This window comes from Notamacropus eugenii, chromosome 3 (assembly GCF_028372415.1).
Source record: "Notamacropus eugenii isolate mMacEug1 chromosome 3, mMacEug1.pri_v2, whole genome shotgun sequence".
Lineage (NCBI taxonomy): Eukaryota > Metazoa > Chordata > Mammalia > Diprotodontia > Macropodidae > Notamacropus > Notamacropus eugenii.
The window spans coordinates 97450395-97471035 of NC_092874.1; the positions used below are offsets into that span (position 1 = coordinate 97450395).

General features: G+C 39.2%; 1 long non-coding RNA gene across 1 annotated transcript in view; it reads left to right on the forward strand.

Annotated features, from left to right (window-relative positions):
• Nucleotides 1-2171: 2171 nt before the first annotated feature.
• The window catches only part of LOC140533072 (uncharacterized), a 41940-nt gene continuing 23470 nt past the window's right edge, over nucleotides 2172-20641 (forward strand). The window contains exons 1-2 of the long non-coding RNA XR_011976786.1: nucleotides 2172-3475; nucleotides 20499-20632. This is a non-coding gene — a long non-coding RNA (uncharacterized lncRNA). The remainder of the gene's footprint in view (nucleotides 3476-20498; nucleotides 20633-20641) is intronic.

Consider the following 20641-nt stretch of genomic DNA (forward strand, 5'->3'; position numbering starts at 1 on the left):
GCAGCACTTTTTGTAATAGTTTAAAAACCAGAAACAAAGTAGATGCCCATTAACTGAAGAATGGGTAAACAAATTTTGGTATGGATGTAATGAAATAGTACTGTGCTGCAAGAAATTATGTGTGTGATGAATACAGATAAGCATGGAAAGATCTACAGGAACTAATGTAGAGTGAGGTAAGCGGAACCAAGAAAGCGATCAATGTACACAGTAACTGCAACAAACTAAACAGAAAGAATGACGCACCAAAAAATTAAAAGTAAATATAACAAAATCGTAAAGATCAACTGGGACTCAAATGAAGAGATATGAGAAGACATTCCACACTGAACATGTTTTCAGGTCTTTTCAATGTATCAATAAGTTGTGCGGATTCTTTTACCCTCTCCCTTCCAAAAAATATTATTATTCCTATAAAATGGCTCCCTGAGAGGGAAAGGAGGGAGGACACATAGGATACAATGACGATGATGTAGAAAACAGAAAATGTCATTAAAAACTTATTAAGAAAGAAATTATACCAGAAGGCATAAGGAAATTATGAAACAGAAAGACAGATCTTCGGAGAAGCAAATAAAGGAGGCAGTGGAGTTTGGTTTTATAATGTGCCCAAAAGCAAGAAAAAACTACTTCGTGGTATACTTGGTCATTTCACTTTGACGTGCTGTTGGTAAACATAAACAAAAATACCACCTAGAACATCATTACTTTTTGTGCCCCAACCGTTTGTGTTCCAGAAGATGAAGATTGAGATATTCTACACAAACACTTGGTAAGGTCCTTCAGTCCAAGGCAATATATATCTGAATATATGGTGACTTGACTGCAAAGGTATGCACAGGGAAAGGATTGCAAAAAATGTGTTTGAAAATACGCTTCACGATTTAGAAACAAAAGAAGCCCAGAGATATTCAATGACTTGTCCAAAGTCTGGATTGAATTTAACAAACATTTATTAAGCAACTACCATGTGAAAGAAAGGCGTTGTAATAGATGCTAGAGAGACAAAGACGAGAATTCCTTACCATCAAGAAGCCTCAAGCATGGATATCATGAATACATTCTTTACAAAGAAACCTGAAAGTTACTGGAAGTGGTAAGCATCAGACAACATATTAAAAAAAAAAAGATAAGAAACTTGTAATTACTGATGAAGGAATCAATTTAAAATCAGCTGTCAATGTGCAGTCACATCATCAATTATTTAGAACAAAGGTCAAAATAGCACCAAATTAAAAGAAAGGATAAAAATAAGAAGACACTGTGGGCAATTACAAAAGCTCCATCCTTCTCTATTTAAACAAACTTGATGCTGAAAAAATGGGAAATGGATAAAGAAAAAGGTGATTGATTTTTATCATTAGTTCTTCCCTAAATGTACTTTATATCAGTCAGTCTCCAAGAAAAAGGGGCCAAAAGAACAGAGACTGATGTAGCCATCAAATATTCGTTCTTTTTGCCAAGCAAAGAGAGATGCAAAGGCAACGCTGGTTTAAAGTAAAACATTACAGAGGAGGATGGCACCACTACAACCTCAGGGAAAAGTTGTAGATTGTAAAGTAAGTCTGGAAGAATTTGTATGAATTTGCATGAAATCCAAATAAACCCTATCATCCCTAGTACATAAAATTGAATGAAGGACAACAAACTGACAGAAAATATGACAGGTTACCATATTTACTTGGGCCCTCCAGTCACACTATACTTCTTACTCAAAGGGGCAGGGCCTCTAGTTTATTAAACTGCCTTAGAGGAAAAGGGAAGGAACTATTTTCTAAATCACCATAAGGGTGTTTTGCACAGTAGATATTCAGACCATACGGCTTCTTTTGTTTCTAAATCCTGAAGCATATTTTCAAACACATTTTTTGCAATCCTTTCCCTGTGCATACCTTTGCAGTCAAGTCACCATATATTCAGATATATATTGCCTTGGACTGAAGGACCTTACCAAGTGTTTGTGTAGAATATCTCAGTCTTCATCTTCTGGAACACAAACGGTTGGGGCACAAAAAGTAATGATGTTCTAGGTGGTATTTTTGTTTATGTTTACCAACAGCACGTCAAAGTGAAATGACCAAGTATACCACGAAGTAGTTTCTTCTTGCTTTTGGGCACATGATAAAACCAAACTCCACTGCCTCCTTTATTTACTTCTTCAAAGATCTGTCTTTCTGTTTCAAAACCCTTATGCCTGCTGGTATAATTTCTTTCTTAATAAGTGGCTTTGAATTGAATCTTCTAGGAATGGGGCAAGGCAAAGAAAACTGCTGCTCTGGATCCCCTACTCACTCTCCAGGATTTCTCTCTCTTCTCCTCTGAGCTATGTCCCTTGCCCTCAGAGACCTCGGGGACATGCGTGACCTTGGCTTCACCAAGCAGGAAAACTAGGATCTCCTCCTCCTGAATGCTGGGCATTCAGGGCCCGGTCACTATAGGACTGTTCCGTGACTAGGTTCAGAGAAAGGCAGCAGCAGCAACATTGTAACAGTGAACGTTGTCAGGCACAGCACTTCACACTTTTAAAATCTATTACCACCCCCATCCATCCACTATCTCACGTGCTTCTCACAACAACCCTGAGGTTGGAAGGGCAGAAATTGAGAAGCGAAGCCCGGAGATGTTCAATGACTTGCCCCAAGTCTGGGCTTAACACACATTTATCAAGCAAGTACCACGTGGAAGCAAGACATTATGCTGAGAAAACGGGAGCCCCTCAGTCGCCCAGACTGAGCACTCCAAAGTTACCAAGTGGAATCGGCAGAATCTGAACCCTGCCCGCCCCTGCAGAGGGATTCCTGCTGAGGTGAAAGGTTGAGCCACGTGACGGTCTGCTGCTGGACATCTAGTAGTCCTAATTCTGCTATTTGGCAGCTGTGAGGCTGTGGGAAACCCCCAGCTCCTCTACTTCTCGGTTCCTTCATCAGGAAAACGAGGGAATTGGGCCGATGACACCCAAAGAAAGCTATTAAATGTGTACACCACTGTGCTGTCTTGAACGCTTACGGCGCAGGCCTGTCTGTAGTAAAGGGGGGGAGTTAAGGGGCAGTAGCAGCAAGCACAGCTGACCACGTACATCTGCCCGTTAACGGAGCGCTGCCTGCTGGGAGATTTGAGGATGCCCCCGTTTCAAACTGGCGAGCCACTGGCTAAGCAGTGCTGCATGCCGGGAGATATCGGGGCTTTTCTGTAACCACCAGGAAGTCATCAACGAGGCAGAGCGGTGCCTCCTGGGATATGTAACTTGGTGAGGAAGTGGTCAGAGCACAGCGAGTCCGAACCCGTGATCGTACCCACAGCTATGACTCCTCCACATGAGAAAAAGAAGGGGGAAGTTGAGGGGTAGAGAAAGAGAGGCCCAGTCGGGAGCAGAAAATGATTCCGAGAAGACGTGCCGTATGACGTCACTTCCCCCGAAGTGGAAGCGGAAGTTCTCCGCCGGAAGGAGCGGTGGTTGCTAGGGGCCGTTACTTAGGTAACAACGGTCGAGTCTTTGTGAGAGGCTTCTGGCGGGGCGGGAAAGGGAGGAGGCCTAGTTGTTTTGTTATAGGGGCCCCAATGAAGAAGGCGTCCTCCCTGCCTGTGGCCGAGCCCGTCTGAAGCCCCCAGCCCACCCTCCCCCGCGGGGGGCGGTGCTGGTGCCCCCTCTTGACCAGCGCTTGTGGCTAGACCTGGACGGAGGCCGGAGACGTGGCTCGCGCTGGCCGGCATTGGGCTTGCCCCTTCCCCTCCTCAGGGCAGCCTTCTCTGAAATGCGGGGCCGGCCTCTGCTTCCTCTCGGGCCCCTCTCCAACCATCGCCTCCGTGGGAGAGGCCGCCCGGGGTCGTGCAGGGAGCCGCGGACCGGGAGTCGGGAGAACCCGGGGCTTCCCGGCCTTGCATGGCCTTGGTCATTGGCAGCGCTCAGCCATTCTCAAGGCTAATTGTTATCTCCCTTTAACAGGAGAGGATGGAGAGCTTGGTTGGGGAGAGAGGGAATCTCACACGTGAATATCTGACTTGAAGTACCTACGATTTTATTTCTTGAAAAATAGAAAGAGGGCCGGCGCTTAATAGACGGGTAGAGTTGTTTTGCTAAATAGTGATCCAGTTCACACAGTGGTTCGTACATAATAATAATAGCTGGAATTTATATAGCACCTACTGTGTTCCAGGAACTGTGCCAAGTGCTTATAATTATCTCCTTTAATCTTCACCAACCCTGTGGGAGGTAGATCTTGTTAGGTTAAGTGCCTTGCGGATCTCTTTACAGTGATACCCTGGCATGGGCCAAAAATACATATCTAAACAGATTTCATTAAATACATGAAAAATACATTCACAGCAGATTAGAAAGGGAAGATCGAAATATTTGGGATAGAGACTTACATTCTTAGTTTTCCGTCCCAGAGTACAACTGAGCCTAACCACAAAATATCCCGGAATGCTTGTATCAGATGATGATAATGACATACTCTTCTTCCACACCTACATTAATGATTTTGCATCGTATTATTTCAATATGTGGATTGATTTATGAGCTCATCGATGTGGATATTTTCTTTGGGGAACAATTTGTAAGATGAAAGAGTTGGACTAGCAGATTTGTGTCTCTTCCAGCTCAAAATCCATGATCCCATTATACTTCCAATGATGTATATTGCAAGACACCTATTTTTAAAATTAACAGTTGCTGGATGGATAGTCAGTAATTGGAGATAATATTTAATCTTTATAACAAGAGCTGTGCTCATAATTCACATTTTCTCAAAATCCTGAAAGGTAACATTCATCAGCATATGTAAATATTATATAGAAATACTTTATATATTTATATTATTTTATAGACACATACCTTTCTTCCCTCTACACCTATACATTTAAGGAATGGATTAGAGTGGAAATTTAGGGAATCTCTTCTAGAAATCCTTACAAATTGCATGGTGAAGCGTAGGTCTCCTTGAAGGCAGGCAACTGGGCTAGATTTCTCAGAAGTACCTATCAAACCAAGATAACAGTTTTAACTTTGAATTTTAATTCCTTTCCCTTCCCTGAAGATGGCACTGCTGCTCTGAGACTGATTTCCCCATACCTTTCCTCTCCTTCCCTATTTGTAGTTCTCTTCTGAATATTTTTCGTGTTGTACTCATTTTTCCAGCTTATTAATGATATTGCCTTCCATACTAGGGCTGACTTACTAGCCACTCTCTACTTAGTGTCATTTCAGAGGATCTAAAACCACCTTATCATCCCACCTCCCAAAAAATCTCCCCTGAGATTTCACCAACATAACTAATGTTACTCTATTTGGTATCATAATTCCTTTGATTTCAGACATTGAAGATCCCTGTTAAAAATGCAAATATGCTCTTCAAGAGGAATATAAAATTAATATAAACTATTAGCAGAAGCCATTCAAGATTGAACTAGTTACGAGTAGAAGGTATGTGTGTTACCTCAACCCTGGGTTTAGGCGTAAGGAATAAGTAGGAAGAATTCAAAGAAATACAAGATACAGATGGCAAAGTGATGAAAAAAACAGCTAAAAGAGTACAGACTGATGTATGACAATATCAAACCGTAACAAAACAGCTGACAAATTCAACAGATGAGGTCGTACTATATTATGAAAGCTGATTATTCATAGTCTTCTTTTAGTTTACCAAGTAGTCAATAACAAGGGCTTGGCTTCATGCAGAATCGTTCCAAGCCACTTTTTAAAGTTGTTGTTAATGAGGTCTGTGTTTTTGTTTATTTTGTGATCAGTTTTGATTGGGGAAAATATGTACTTAAAAAAAGTTTAAACTGGTATAGTAGGAGAAACTTGACATCAATCATTAAGTGAGATAGTATTACTATAATTTTTTAATATTACATTCGTCACATAACAAAAAAAAAAATTAGAGGGTTCATTGGTCTGTACCTATTCCTCTTGGATTAGCTTTTCAGTGTTCTTCACATCCTACCAACTCTTAATTCTTCACAAATATCTTCCAGCTCCTCCTGTTGAATTTTCATGTATATCACCTTTCGAACACCTGTTTCTTCTCCTCACCTGTAGTCTCTATCAGGGAGATATTATTTAAAGGATCAATGGAATGAGGTCATTATAGATTGTCAGTTTTTTACAATTTAGAGACGATAATTTGGAAGACTATCAAGGCAAAAGTCTGTGAAACAAAAAAAGTATTCCTTGTTTTGGATCATAATTATTTTATTGTTGTTATTTAGCTAACATTTATTTAGTGTCTTCCATGTGCCAGGCACTGTGCTAAACACTTTACAAATAGCTTGTCTTTTTGACTTAACATTAACAAAGGATAAGCCAGCAGACTAGGTTATCTGGACCAAAAAGGGGAGGAAAAACCTGATTTCTCACATAATTAAAACTTTTTATTGATAGGTCATACAAAAATCAATTCATTTATTCTGTTTTATTTCAAAGGGAAACATCAAAGTGCTAGGATATGTTTAGCAAAGATCAAGCTAGTCAGTGACCAAGAAAGACTGTGGCATCTTTCAGTGCTAACATAGCTAAGGCAGATTTCTTTGCTTTTCCAGTCCCTGCTAAGCAGGTAGGCCACCACTCCCAACTTCCACCTACTGAGATGACTGGCATGCATTTTCCCCCTAGCAGAAAAAGGGGGAAAAGTTAGCAAATGATGAAGTCCACAGAAGTATAGACTGGTGGGAAATGGTGGGAAAAGCTGCCCTTTAGCACTTTGCTTAAATGGAGGATCTGGGTAGAGTACCCCATCATCCACCCTTCCCCTCTCCAATTAGAGGGAGGGAGGGACTGCGGGGATGGTACTGAGGAGGTGTGAGTTTCAAGCTGATGTGATCTTTCAGGATGATAAGATTCCTGAAGTTCAAAGAGTACAGCCAGATGGGAAATGAAGATTTGGCTGTTCTGGACACCCTCTTTAAATGGAGAATCAAACAGTGAATGACTTAGCTATTCTCAGGAATACAATGATCCAAGACAGTTGTCAAAGACTTAAGGAAAGTGCTATCCATCTCCAGAGAAAGAATTGATAGAGTCTGAATACATATCAAATGATACTTTTTTTTATTTTGTTTTTCTTGGAGATTTTTTTGGTGTATTTTCTTTCACAACATGACTAATATGGAAATATGTTTTGCACTGGGGAATGGCTGAAGAAATTGTACTGTGTGATTGTGATAGAATACAATTTATTGTGCTGTAAGGAATGATGATCAAGTTGCTCTCAGAAAAATCTGGACTTACATGAGCTGATCCAAAGTGAAATGTACTGTCTACAAAGTAACAGCAGTATTGTAAGATGATCAGCTGTGAATGACTTAGCTATTTTCAGCAATGTAATGATCCAAGACAACTCTGAAGGACTTATGATGAAAAATGCTATCCAGCCCCTGACGAAGAACAGGTGGTGTCTGAATACAGATTGAAGCATATTTTTTTACTTTATTTTTCTTGAGGGTCTTTTTTGGTCTTTTTTTTTCATATGAATATTATGGAAATATTTTGCATGACTACAAAACAAACCTATAACCTATATAGAATTGCTTGTCTTCACATTTGCGGGGGGAGGGAAAGGAAGGGAGGGAGAAAATTTAGAACTCAAAGTTTTAAAAATGAATGTTAAAAATAGTTTTTACATGTAATTTGGGAAAAAATAGTAAACAACAACAAAAAAGATATAATTCTTTCATCTTTTATATATGTGGCCTTGGGCCTCTCAACTGCTTTAGCATGGTCTGAGGATCAAACAGATATTTAAAGGGCAGAGTCAAGATGGTAGAAGAGTAAGAAGTCAAGCTGTATCCCACAACTCTTCCAAACACATCTGGAAAGTACAAGAGATTGTTTCTGATAGGAAAATTCAAGAAAAAATAATGGTGAGTTTTTTTCTAGCTAAGGTCTGCATATGGAGACGGAGATCTGACAATACTGGGGATGGGATCTAACCAGGAACAGCTTCAAGGAGTACTGTAGTGCAAGGGAGAGGCGAGGTATCAGAAGAGGAAGTCCCATAACTAGTACAGAGGGACCTAAACTTGTTCAGGGTGTACAAATAGGTGGCAATTGGCAACTCTTTCTCATTAGTCAGTTCCAGGGTTGAATGAGCAGGAGCCCTAGGCCAAGATTAGTTTTTCAGTGTAAAGAGTGGTTATAGGCTCTAGACTGTATACCAAGCAAAGATCAGGTTCAGAAGCAAAAGCAGCTATTTGCTTCTAACTCCAGCTATGGATTGGGGTCTTACTTCTGGCCTCTAACTCCATCTGAAGCCTGGAGTGAAATGTAACCAGGACAGGTATTTTAGGTCATAGGGTAGTCAACAATTCTATCACTCTGAATCAGTAGTTTTCTAAGCTGGCTGATCATTTATTTTTTGTTTTCACATATTTTTTTCCAATTACATGTAAAGACAATTTTAATGTTCATTTAAAAAACTGAGTTCCAAATTCCCTCCTTCCCCACCTCCTCATTGACAGGGCAAGTAATTTGATGTAGGTTTTGTATGTGTAGTCATGCAAAACATATTTCTGTATTAGTTATATTGTGAAAGAAAAGACAAAAAAACCCTCAAGAAAAATATAGTAAAAACCAGTATGCTTCAGTCTATATTCAGATGTCAGTTCTTTGTCTGAGGCTGGATAGAATTTTTCATCTTAAGTCCTTCAGTTATCTTGGATGATTGTATTGCTGAAAATAGCTAAGTCATTCACAGCTGATCATCTTACAGTATTGCTGTTACTTTGTAGACCAAGCCTGAGCAACCCGTGGGCTGCCAAATGATTTTCTCCACATACAAAGGAAGTTCTCCTCTACATTTTTCAAAGGCTTCCAGAAATAATTTGGTGTTCTACAAGCAGCCTAAGGGGGTGCACAAGCAGCCCTCAGCCACAGGTTGTGCAGGCCTGTTGTAGACAGTACATTTCACTTTTCATCAGTTCATGTAAGACTTTCCAGGTTTTTCTAAGAGCATCTTGCTCATCATTTCTTATTAACACAATTTCTTCAGCCATTCCATAATTGATGGGCATCTCCTCAATTTCTAATTCTTTGCAACCAGAAATGAGCTTCTATAAATATTTTTGCACATATAGGTCCTTTTTCTTTTTATCTCTTTTGGGATACAGACCTAGTAGTGGTATTGCTAGGTCAAAGGGTATGCATGGTTTTATAGCCCTTTGAGCATAGCGTCAAATTGCTCTACAGAATAGCTGAATCAGTTTACAAGTCTACCAACAGTGCACTGATGTCTCATTTTTCTACATCTCCGACATTTGTCATTTTCCTTTTCCTGACTATTAACCAGGTCTAATAGGTATGTTAGAGACACATTTGACACTAATAAGGTATCAAGGAAAATTTATTACAGCAGAGTTCAGAGGAATTGAATGCTTTGGCCAAAGCAGATCCCCACCCCCTTTGCAGGAGTGGGGAGTGTCGGATACAGTAGAGAGATTGGCTTTATACTGTTAATTCAGGACAGATCCTCCCATCAGGAGACAGATTGGTCCGTTCTCCATTAGGTCACCATATTCTCTACATGCCCATTATGTAACCATCCCTGGTATGATTCCTCCCTCCCAAACATATTTTAACATAGTACCCATCAGAAAATGGAGGGATAGTTTTATACAGGCTGTGCCTGCCTATATACATGAGGTTCAATAAGTAAGCTCAATGAAGAAAAGCCTTCTCTAGTTAACTCTAGGTCATTTTCTCTCTCTAGTTCCAACTAGCTGTAGATTTGGTTCCTTTATCAAAAACTTTGTAATTTTCTGAAGGTCACTGTCTGTCTCCTGATTGGTTGAGTGCACCAGCAGTCTGCTGGTCATCTTATTATCTAACATATTCTCAATGACTTCATCAACTAATAACTTCTGTGGAAACTTAACTTTTGCTCTCTCTCACAACTATGAGATAGTACCTCAGAATTCGTTTAATTTCCATTTCTCCAATCAATAGTGATTTAGAGCATTTTTTCATATGGTTATAAATAACTGATTACTTCATCTGAAAACTGTTCATATCTTTTGATCATTTATCAGTTGGGAAATGGCTTATTTTTATAATCTTGACTCAGTTCTCTATATATTTGAGAAATGAGGCCTTTACTGAAGAAACTTGTCTCAGAATTTTTTCACAGTTACTATTGCTAAATGCATTTTTCCTTCCATTCAACCCCAACCCACCCCCACCATTTATTCTATTCTCTTCCATTTTACTCTGTTCCTCCTCAAGTGTTTTGCTTTTACTTAACCCCTTCCTCAATCTTCCCTGCTATCACCCCCCTTTCTTATTCTCCTACTTTTCTGTGGAGTAAGAGAAATTTCTATATCCAATTGACTGCATATGTTATTTCCCTCTTTGAGCTAATTCCAATGAGTAAGGTTCACTTCTTTCCTCCTATCTCCCCCATCTTCCTCTCTACTATAAAAGCTTTCTCTTGCCCCCTTCCTGTGGGATAATTTACCCCATTCTACCCCACCTTTTTCCTTTTTCCCCAGTTCATTTCTCTTTCTTACCCCTTTATTTTTTTATATATCATCCCTTCATATTCAATTCACACCTGTACCTCTATCTAATATACTCCTTCTAACCGTCCTAATAATTAAAAAAAAATTTATGAGTTACAAGTATCTTTTGTTTCCCATGTAGGAATATAGTTTAACCTTATTAAGTCCCTTATGATTTCCCTTTCCTGTTTACCTTTTTATTCTTCTCTTAAGTCTTGTATTTGTAAGTCAGATTTTCTATTCTGCTCTGGTTTTCTCAACAAAAATGCTTGAAAGTCCTCTATTTCACTGAATATCCATTTTTTTTCCCATGAAGGATTATATTCAGTTTTGCTGGTTGTAACTCTAGCTCGTTTGCCCTCCAGAATATCATATTCCAAGCCCTCTAATCTTTTAATATAGAAACTTTTAATATAGTGTTATCCTGACTGTAGCTCCATAATACTTGAATGGTTTTTTTGTGGCTATTTGCAATATTCTCCTCTTGACCTGGGAGCTCTGTAATTCAGCTATAATATTCCTGGGAGTTTTCATTTTGGAATCTCCTTCAGGAGGTGATTGGTGGATTCTTTCAATTTCTGTTTTACCCTCTGGTTCTAGAATATGATGGCAGTTTTCCTTGATTATTTCTTGAAAGATGATATCGAGGCTTTTTTTTATCATGGCTTTCAGGTAGTCCAGTAGTCTTTAACTTATCTCTCCTGGATATATTTTCCAGGTCAGTCATTTTTCCAGGTCAGTCATTTTTCCAGTGACATATTTCACATTGTCTTGTATTTTTTCATTCTTTTAGTTTTGTTTTATTGTTTCCTGATTTCTCATAAAGTCATTAGCTTCCAATCATTCCATTCTAATTTTTTTTAATTTTAAATATTTATTAATTTTGAGTTTTCAACATTCATTTCTACAAAATTCTGAGTTCCAAATTTTCTTCCCATCTCTCCCCTCCCCCACCCCATAATGTCTTGTATTCTGATTACCCCTTCCCTCAATATGCCCTCCTTTCTATCACACCCCTCCCTTCCCTTATCCTCATCTTCTGTCTTTTCTTGTAGGGCAAGATAGATTTCTGTATCCCTTTACCTGTATTTCTTATTTCCCAGTTGTATTCAAAAACATTTCTCAACATTCATCCCTAATATTTTGAACTCCAACTTCTTTCCTCCCTCCCCACCCATCTCCACTGAGAAGACAAGCAATTCAATATAGGCTATATACGTGTAGTTTTGCAAAAGACTTCCATAATAGTCGTGTTGTGTAAGACTGTATTTCCCTCCATCCTATACTGCCCCCCATTTATTCTATTCTCTTTTGACCTTGTCCCTCCCCCCATTCTAATTTTTTTAAATTTATTTTAAGTTTTCAACATTCATTTCATTTCCCACATTCTGATTTTTAAGGAATTATTTTCTTCAGTGCACTTTTATACCTCTTTTTCCATTTGACCAATTCTACTTTTTAAGGTGTTTTTTTCTTCAGTGAATTTTTGTGCCTCTTTTTCCATTTGGCCAATTCTGATTGTCAAGGCATTTTTTTTCCTCATTGGCTTTTTGTTTCTCTTTTACCATCTGGCCCACTCTGTTTTTTAAGGTATTTTCTTCAGTATTTTTTTGTGTGTCTCCTTTGCCAATCTACTGATTCATTTTTCATGATTTTCTTGCATCACTCTCATTTCTCTTCCCAATTTTTCTTCTACCTCTCTTACTTGATTTTCAAAATCTTTTTTGGGGTCTTCCATGGCCTGAAATCAATTCATATTTTTCTTGGAGGCTTTGGATATTGAAACTTTGATTTTGTTGTCTTCTGAGTGTGTGTTTTGATCTTCCTTGTCACCATAGTTTTCCATAGTCAGAATTTTTTTCTGTTGTTTGCTCATTTTCCCAGTCTATTTCTTGACTTTTAACTCTTTGTTAAAATGGGGCTGTGCTTCCAGGATGGAGGGTTCACTGTCTCAACCTTGGGGTTTTGTGCAGCTGTTTTCAGAGATACTATTCTAGGAACCTGTAAGTTTTCAGTTCTTCCAAAGTGGGATGATCTAAGGAGAGGTGTGTTTACTCCTCTTCTGGCCTGTGCTGTGGTCTATGAGTGACCACAAGCACTCTTTTCTGCCCTAGAACTGTGACAAGGGTCCCTGCTCCATTGTGGCAGCAAGCTCTGGTGTGCTAGTGCTCCTCTTCACCTTGGAATTGCCACCAAGGACTGTGACCCAGATCCAAGTACGGACAAAGCAATAGAGTCCTGCCCCCAGTACCAGCAAAAAGACCCCTATAATCTCCTTCTGATCAGTTGTTCAACCCCTTACCATATATGGGATGAGAGCTCCAAAATCATCTGCTGCCAGTGCTGATTCAGTGGCTCCCTAGTTTGCTAGGGCCTGGTCTGTGCTGGACTGTGCTCCACTCTTGCCCTGGTATAACAGACCTTTCCTGCCAACCTTCTAAATTTTCTTTGACAGGAAAATTATTTCATCCCCTCCATTTGTGGGTTCTGCTGCTCCAGGGATTGTTATATAGCATTATTTAAAGATGTTTGAAAGGGTTTGGGGGAGAGATTTCAAAAGGGTGATATCAAAGAAAAATCTTTCTAGCATAGCCATACATCCATTAAACCATATAGGTTCCATATGAAAATGGCTATCAGATGTCTCCATTATTAAAGGCCAGCCTTTCACCCATAATATAGGGATAATGATGTATTTTGGTAAAGAACACTTTGGATCCATATTCATTGTCATTTTAAGAAGTGTAGTCTTACTGGGAAAGTTTGTATAGACTGGGGATAGAGCTAGGATAGAACCTTTATATGTTGGAAAGAACATGGGAATGAGTCAGAAGACTTGAGTTTGAAATTGTAGTGCTAATTCTTTTAGCTGTGTGACTGTGGGCAAGTTGCTTGACATCTCTGAGCCTTCATTTCCTAATCTATAAAAGGCAAATGGTAATATCACCTTCACAGGATAGTTATGAAGAAGGCAAGGCAAGGTATCATAGCACTGATACCTACTATAGTACTAATATCTAATATCCCTTATGGGGTAAGTAGTCTCACGCCCCTCTTACTTCCCTCCTCCAACAGGGATTAGTTTTCCCTTAAAAGGGACAAAGCTCTCTCTCCCCCACTTCCCCTCTTTCCTGATTGGGGTATAGGTACTCAATGAGGGCATGGTGTTGAAGTCTGGAAAGTCAAAAATACAGCTGAGAGATGAATAAAGGTTTGCTGACCTGGCTTCCTCTCCAGAGTGGAGGCCATGGGCAGAACTCCCCTATGGAAGAAGGGGCCCAGCATGAAAGATGGATTTATCAAGGTAAAAAGGCTCCAGGAGCTCAAGGAGATTCCAGGATGAGATTGAAGTAGATATATGGTATTAAAGGCTGGAAAGCCAGAAGCACAGCCATTAGGGAATGGATATACTTTGGAAATCTTAAAACAGTACAAAACATGAGCTATTATTTTATTTAACACTTGTGGGCAACCTACTGGTTATCTCTCTCTAGGAGATAGCTTTGAGTCTAATATCTTATCATAAAGATTGGCAAGAGTGTTTTAGGTCTAGAGTTGGATGATTTGAGCAAGTTCTTCAGGAGAGTTAGCTGACCCTTCAACTCTATGGCAGCATCTTCTTTGTGGAGAAAAAACAAACCAAGACATGGACAATTAAAATTACGTATCGATGTTTATATTCTGAGTCGATCGTAAGACTCCATCATCACTCCCTCTTATTTCCAAACTTTCTGAGCAATTAAAGGGAATGCAACTATTCACACAACTACAATCCAGGAAGTTGTGGAACCAGTGAAGGTTTTGGCAGAAGATAAATGGAAAATCACTTTCCACATTCAATACAGCCACATTGCCTAATCTTTTTAGACTATTATGCTTCCACCAAGTTCTGACATTTTAGATTATGCCTCAGAGGTTTTCCCCCCTACAGACCCAGTAATGTATATACAGTTTGCCTTGGCAGACTTTTAACACTTTTATATGAAAATCACTTTCAACCAAAAGGATATCAGGTTCCTTAGTCATATTTTCTTCCCTTTCCCCCTCACTGCCTTAGTGAGTAAGGGATAGTTACAAATGAATCTACACCAAGTGGCAGCAGTTACAGAGCAGCTCTCAGGGATGTTATAGAAGAGATTCCTGCTGTAGGTGGGAATTCAGATGACCTCTGAGCTCTCTTTCAACACTAAGATTCTAAGACAGATTCTTTGAAACTACCAATAAATACCTGGAAAGGAAGGAAAATAGGGAGAAGGTACAATGCTGCTTAGGTCTAGTGTCCTAGGCTTACTGACATTTTTGTACTAAGGTTCTTCCATATTATGGAGCCTCCTACTATGTACTTTTAAAAAAAAAAAAAAGGTCAGTCCCTGTGAACCTCAGTGGTCCAGTCTGCCTTCAGTCAGTTAAAAATAGCTTTTGTTGAACTTTGTCCAGCCAGACTTAATGCTGTCCTTCACAATAGTAGAAATGAACATTCCTAGCCGTGGCACTTTTCTGTTGGCCTTCAGTCTGGCAAAATGTCAAGAACTATGTAAGCTCTTGTGACATTTGCAACTGAAACAAGATCTAGCAACAACTCTAGGATTATTTCAGCCTATGACAGCCCTCAGAACCCAGAGGCTTATCAGTTTCATCAGAGGATACATTGTCTTACCCACCCAGCAAAATCCTTGTAATAGCAGAAAGCGTTCAAGGCCAGCCTGTTCATAGATTTGAGGCAGCTTGGAGAAGTACAAAGAACCCCGGACAAAGCACTTATCTTAAAATCCCATCATCAGTCAATCAGGAAATAAACATTTGTTAAGCAACAACGTTCCAGGCACTAAGGAAAGCAAAAGAAAGTCCCTGTCCTCAAAGTCTAATGGAGAAGACAACAGATTATATACAAACAAACTACATACAGGATAAATTGGAAATAATTAACAGAAAGAAGGTACCAGAATTAAGAGAGATTGGGAAATGCTACTAGTAGAGGGTGGGATTTTAGCTGGGACCTGAAGGAAGCCAGGGAAATCAGGAGATCAAGAGAGAAGGGGGAGAATTTCAGGCATGGGGGAAAGGCAGTGAAAACACCCAGAGTTGGGCAACAGTGTGTTGTTTGAGGAACTGGATCACAGAGCATATGGAGGGCAGTGGAAGACTAGAAAGTTGCAGGGAGTGGGGTGAAGGTGAGACTAAGCAGAGGATTTTCTGTTTGATCCTGGAGATGATAGGGAGACATTTAAGTTTATTGAGTGGGAGGTGAGGGGGTTCAGGAAGATCACTGACTGTTAAGTGGAGTAGGGAAAGACTTGTGGCAAGGGACACCAAAGATAAATGTTGCCTTGTTCCTCCTATGCCCATCCATTCTCAGAGAAATTCAGGCAAAAGACTTGAGACTAATTTTATTTGCTCAAATTTATAGGAGGAATAACAAATATGATCCCAAGTATCATAGTTATCAGCCCTCCATGGAAACTATGGTGTAATATAGAACACACCTAACACAAGTCCTGCCCTCCAGGGCTGAAGAATAACAAAAACACAGAGTCACAAACTGGCTGTCATGGTTATACTGTGGACATACACTCATCTACCTTCAATCAGTTGATAAACAATTTACTTAATACATCAGGCACTCTACTAAGCCCTGGGATACAAAGAAAAGCAAAAGACAGTTGCTGCTCTCAAGAGACTCTCAGAGTCTACTGGGAGAGACAACAGGCAAACAACAATCTGCAAACAAGATATATACAAGAGAAAATGGGAAAAAAAAACAACAGTAGGCAGGCATTAGAATTAAGGGAGATGGAACAGCCAAGAGGCAAGAAGAGTACAAGCAATACTGGGTTATCCCTGGCATCTCCCCATTATTGTTAGAGCCTACACATTTGACACACAGAGACAAGTTACACACAGATAATAGAGTTATACAGATCACAAATGACACACAAAATACTATATGGAGGGCAGTGTAAGAAAGCTGGAGAGTTGTGGGAAGAGGTAAGGTTATGAAGGTCTTGAATGCCAAACAGAGGATTTCATATTTGATCCTGGAGGTGACAGACAGTCATTGGAGCTTACTGAGTTGGGTGAGGAGGGTGGGAAAGAGGGTTTTTTCAGGAAGATCACTTTGACAGATGATTGGTAAAAGTACCGGATTGGGGAAGAGGCTTGTGACAAGAAAACCAAGCAGCAGGCTATCGAAAAAGGCCAAGTGTGAAGTGATGAGGACTGAACCAGCCTGGTGGTAGTGTCAGAGGAGAGAAGAGGGCACATAGGAAAGATGTTCTGAAGGCAGAAACAAAAGGGAAAAAGTTACACAGACAACACCAAAAGTACTCAGAGACACCATCATGCCAAAGAGATAGCTGCCGATAATCATCCACATTCAGGGAAATAAAAGAACTGATATATTGACTCTCCTGTTTCTCCCTAGTTGTTTCCCTGGAGCTCTCTCTCTTTACTCCTGTCTGTATACTCCTTTACTCTTTAAAAATTTTTTATTTATTTTATTTTTAATTTGTGAAATAAAACAAGCATTTTTAAAAAGATGAGTGAACATGAAACTGCAAATCTGTTGTGTGCAACTTGCTATTCTTTTTAAATATATAACAGTTATCATGTAAATTTTTTTATTTTTTCCTTTTTTTTCTTCCCTCCTTTACTCTTCATTGTACCTTTTACTCCTACTGTCTTTACTCCCAAGTGCTACAGGGGTAGCCAACCCTTGCTACCCTCCCCCTCTGCTGTGGTCCAAGCAGCAGCTTTTGCTTCCCAGCTGGTTAACAGTGGAAGTAGATCCAGGCTATGCCAATAGTGACTTTTAAGATTACCCCTCTCTGCCTAGCTAGGATAAACTATCAAATGTACCTCTCCTCTTCCTTTCCTTTCTGGGCCAAGAGGAGTTAGGGAGGTGCTTCCAGTTTCTAAGACTATGGTACATTTCCACATTTACTTTTTCCAGGCCCTAGGACTGATGATGGTGGAGGGATAGGGGGAGCAGAGAAAAAAGGAGGAGCAAAGAAGAGATAGGGTCAGATAAGGAAGGCTGAAGGGAGAGCGAAGTTAAAGAGAAGTAGAAATTGGGTGGGGGAGGTCCTTCCTTCCCACAGCTTAAAAGTTCTAGATCCACAAAAGGGACCTCTGGATTGAACAGCCTTTCCCACCCACAGAAGCCTTAAGCAGAATTGCACAGCAGATGAAATCCCCACTACTGCCCCAAGCACACCTAGGATCCTCTGATATAGTACCCTATCATTATGGTACATATCCCCCACAAAGACCCCATAATTAAGCCTTTCTAGCAATGCCATCATTTTACTTACTCAATATACATACTCCTTTTGTCGCAGAAAGTGAGAGTGAGAAATGCACAAATACACATGGAAAGACAGTCTGGTCAAGTCAAGTCACACCTTACCCTATGAATGGATGAATCTGGCCTTGCTAAGGTCACAGATCAGATCATTACCTAGACCTGGAGAGGAACGATGTCATAGAACGAATAGTAGAGAGCTTCAAAGATACTAGTGGTGTCTATGGCAGTAAGGAGAAAAATAAAATAAAGGATAAGGAAAGGCAAAATGGAGATAATTGTGGTTTACTTAGAAAATCCTAAGGAATCAACAAAAAAAAATTAATGGAGACAAAAGCAAGTAATTGAGACAAATAAAGTAGCAAGATATAAAACAAACAGCATTATCAGTTATTATAAATTAGCATTTCTATACGTTACTAATATAAAATAGGAAGGGATAAAAAGAGAATAACGTTCAAAATTACAACAAAATGTGTTAAACATCTGAGAACTAACCTAGTAAGAAACATAGGATTTACATAAGTATAACTATAGAACAATTTTTATAGTTATAAAGGAAACCTAAATAAGTGGGCAAATATTTATTATTCTTGATTAGAACAGGCCAAGTAAATATAAAAAAATGGTGTTACTTCATTAACCTACAGATCTATTATTTTATCAATCAAATAACCAAGGGGATGCCATATAAAATTAGGCAAAATAATAACAAAATGTACGTAAAAAAAACAAAGTCACAAAAATTTAAGGAAATTTAAAAATAGGAATGATGGAGAATTAGTATTATAAAGCAATTACCAAAGCTATCGCTACAAGATAAAAGTAAAAAAGAATTAATTGATGGTCTACATTTGATAAGCAAAATTTAAAAAGAAATGTATACAGAAGTTTAATAAACCTAACACTAAGTACTGGGAAAAGAACTCTTTATTAAACAAGAACAGCTGGGAAAGCTGGATAGAGATCTGGTAAAAAAAAAAAAATAGATTTAGACTAGCATCTTATACTACATACCACAAAAATCTCAAATAGATAAATGAGCTAAATATTAAAAGCTGTGATATTTCACATTTAGAGGAGGCTAGAAGTCTATACATACATCTCATGGCTATGGATAGAGGATGAATTTACACAGGGATAAATACAAATAAGTCACAGGGAATAAAATAAAATACAAATAAATCACTATAATAAAATACAAAATAAGCCACCTTGATTACATAAAAATATAGATTCTATACAAACAATATAATATCTAGGATAAATACAAAAGACACAAATAAGGCAGAAATCTTTGCATAAAATATCTCTACTAAAACTCTGTCATCCAAAGTTTATAAGGGAATCAATGAAAATCCATAAGGGATCAATACAAGCCTACAAAATTAAAAACCATTCCCCAGTAGACAAATGGTCAAATAATAATAAAATAATTGTCAAAAGAAGAAATGTAATCAACTTTGAAGTGCTCTCAAGATTGCTATTAGAGAAATCCAAATGAAAACAACCCTAAGATGTCACTTCACACCCATAAAATTGGTAAATATGATAAAAGATGGAAAAAGTCCAATGTTGGGAGCATGAGGAAACAAGCATACTAATTCAGCATCGATGAAGTTGCGAACTGATCAAACTATTTTGAAAAACAACTCATAATTATGCAACAAAAGTAATATAGTCAGTCAATAAACACTTACTAAGCTCTTTCTATGGGTCAGGCACTGTGCTAAGTGCTGGGGATACAAAGAGAGGAAAAAGATAGTCCCTGCCCTCAAGGAGCTCAAATCTAACAGCAGAGACAACATGCCAAAAAACTATGCGTGTACAAACTCTGTATGGGATAAACCAGAGATAATAAAGAAAGGAGAAGCACTAGAATTAAAGAGGATTGGGAAAGGTTTCCTGTAAGAGGGTGGGATTTTAGCTAGTACTTGAAGGAAGCCAGGTAAATCAGAAAGTGGAGATGAGGGGAGAGCACATTTCAGGCATGGGGGATGACCTATGAAAATGTCTGGAGTTGGGAAATGGATTGTCTTGAGTAATGGCAAGGAGGTTAGTGTCACTGGATCACAGAGAATGCATGTGTGTGTGTGTGTGTGTGTGTGTGTGTGTGTGTGTGTGTGTGTGTGATGAGGATATGGGGAGCAATTAAGGTCTAAAAGTATGGGAGGGGGTAGGTTACACAGGGCTTTGAATACCAAGAAGAGGATTTTATAGATGATCTTGAAAGTGATTACAGTTGACTGAGTAGGGGACTAACATGGTCAGACATGTGCCTGTGGAGGATTGTACAGGGAGGAGAGAGATTTGTGGCAGGGAAACCAGTCAGTAGGCCAAGCACGAGGTGAAAGTTGGAACCAGGGTGGTGGCAAGGTCAGAGAAGGGAAAGGAGGCATACGAAATAAATTATAAAGATAAAAGTAACAGGTTTTGGCAACAGATTGAATATGGGGGAGAGGAGTGAGAGAAAGTAAGAAGTCAAAGATGATAATCATAGCTAACACTTATATAGCATTTACTATGTACCAGGCACTTTGCAATTATATCCCAATCCCCAGAACAACTTGGGCAGGGGGAACAGGGGAAGGAAGGGAGATCTGGGTTTCAAAGTCAGGAAGACTCATCTTCATGAGTTTAGTTCTGGCTTCTGACACTTACAAACTGGGTGACTCTGGGCAAGTCACTTTACTCCTGTTTGTTTCAGCTTCCTCATCTATAAAATGAGCTGGAGAAGGAAATGGCAAACTATTCTAGTATCTTTGCCAAGAAAACCCAAATGGGGTCACAAAGAGGCAGAGTCAGACTCAACTGAACAACAACAACAAACAACCCTAGGAGGTAAGTGCT